At 65.1% G+C, this 1,756-nt stretch overlaps 1 long non-coding RNA gene across 1 annotated transcript; it reads right to left on the minus strand.

Annotated features, from left to right (window-relative positions):
* Positions 1-747: 747 nt before the first annotated feature.
* Positions 748-1,750, minus strand: LOC115284774. Its single transcript, XR_003905337.1, has 2 exons — positions 1,414-1,750; positions 748-1,140 (listed from the first exon to the last, which is right to left on the minus strand). It is a non-coding gene; the product is annotated as an uncharacterized LOC115284774 (long non-coding RNA).
* Positions 1,751-1,756: the final 6 nt, after the last annotated feature.

Genomic DNA, 1,756 nt, shown 5'->3' on the forward strand with positions numbered 1-1,756 from the left:
GGAGACGGGATGGCCCCAGAGGCTGTGGGGACAAATGAGCGGACGTGCCCGGGGTCCACACAAACAGGCACAGAGGAACGCGCCAGGGTCTTAGCCTTTGTTAAGACTCTGAACTAAGCACAAACAGAAACCAAGAGCCAACGGAAGGCCCCGCACCGAACAGTGAGCCAGCGGGCACGGCCCAACGTCCAGTCTAGGGGGGCAGAGCAGGCCCCAGGCGGGGCGCTCCGTGGGGGCACGAGACGTCAGGGCCTGGGGCGCAGACTAGTGGGAGGGGTATGCGGGGCTCCACAGGCTCAAGGGAGGGTGGCTCTGTGGATTGTAGGCAGTGCATTTAAGGCGTCCATGAGGAGGCAGCGAAATCTAGGGTGGAGCGAGATGAAGTGAGCCCCACAGCAGGTGGGCGAGCTCAGCCATCCCCCTGGCCGGGCCCCCAGGCAGCCCTGGGCCCGTGGTGGGAGGTCAGCCAGGATGTGGTGCGATGAGAACAAGCAGCAGGTCTTAAAAACACACGGGCGCATGCTGTGTAGGATCACCGGGGCCTCAGGGTCGCCAGAGACAAGTGGACTTTAAGAGGAAAGGCCCCTGTGCTTGTCCTCTGTCTAGGAGTTCCATCATCAGGACCGTCCCGAATCCTCACCTCTGAGTCGGTCCCTTTGCCCAGCTTACAGGCCTCGGCAGCAGCCCCAGCAGCTGAGACCCGGCCCCAGCGTGCAGCCCTGCACAGACAGCTGCTGCTAACTCCTCTGATCAAGATGGGATGCATGTTCCGGGAACGGACGGAAAAACGGCCCCAAAGCCCCTGGACGGTCGTCCTCACGAGAACACTGGCGGCGAGCGTGGAGACCGCACAGGAGTGTGCGCTGGGCCCTGCGCTGAGCATATCCAAGAACGGCCGTCCTTAGCCCTCGCAGCACCCCGCGTGGGACCCCGCTTCTCAGACACGCCGCGTCACGTGGCCAGCTCGCTCCAGCCTGTGGCCCGGCAGCACGGGTCGTGGCAGTGACGCTCGGACACCCCGTCTGGCCCTTGGCTGGTTAGCAAGGGTCCTCCCCCCGCCTCACGCTTGCGCTGCTCGGCGCCAAGGCACCGTCCTTCCCATGTCACAGAGGAAGCAGCCTCGACACCACTGGGCCTGAGCTGGGAAGAGCAGAAGGGACTTGCACCCGGGCTCTCCAACCCCGACCGTGTCCTGCCGGCTGCGTGGAGGTGGGTGCTGAGCACGCCCCTCGCCCAGCACAGGACCGCCAACCCCTCCTGGTGGCCGGAATGGTCGCCAGGTCAGAGTGGGGCATCGATCACCAGGCTGGGCTCCTGACAGACGGCTGGCGTGACAGACGGCTGCTGGGAGCCCGACACAGCAACGGGACCCCCGTGCAGGCCAGTGCTCGAGTGCAGACCCTGTGAACTCACCCAGCGCGGCGTCAAATCCCAGTTCTGCCGTGAACACATCACGTTCTGGGAAACCAAGGACGTCTTCCTTGAAGTGGAGGTGGCAGCTGACAAGCGATTCGGGTGCAGAGTCTCGCTGGTCTCCATCTGGGAAGGGGCGCACTCACCTGCACGGGCAGGGGTGAGGGGGCCTCCTGGCCGCAACACCCCTCCCCCTGCACCTGCCCACCGGGCCCCAAAACAGGGAAGCAAGAGCAGGCCACGTGCAGGCTGGCCGGGTGAGGAAACGCCCCACGTTCCTTCCACACCGGCCCCCGGATGAGATGGCGCCACAGTTGGTGAAGGCAGAGGAGGGCGGACATTC

The sequence above is a fragment of the Suricata suricatta genome, unplaced genomic scaffold, assembly GCF_006229205.1.
Source record: "Suricata suricatta isolate VVHF042 unplaced genomic scaffold, meerkat_22Aug2017_6uvM2_HiC HiC_scaffold_2013, whole genome shotgun sequence".
NCBI classification, from domain to species: domain Eukaryota; kingdom Metazoa; phylum Chordata; class Mammalia; order Carnivora; family Herpestidae; genus Suricata; species Suricata suricatta.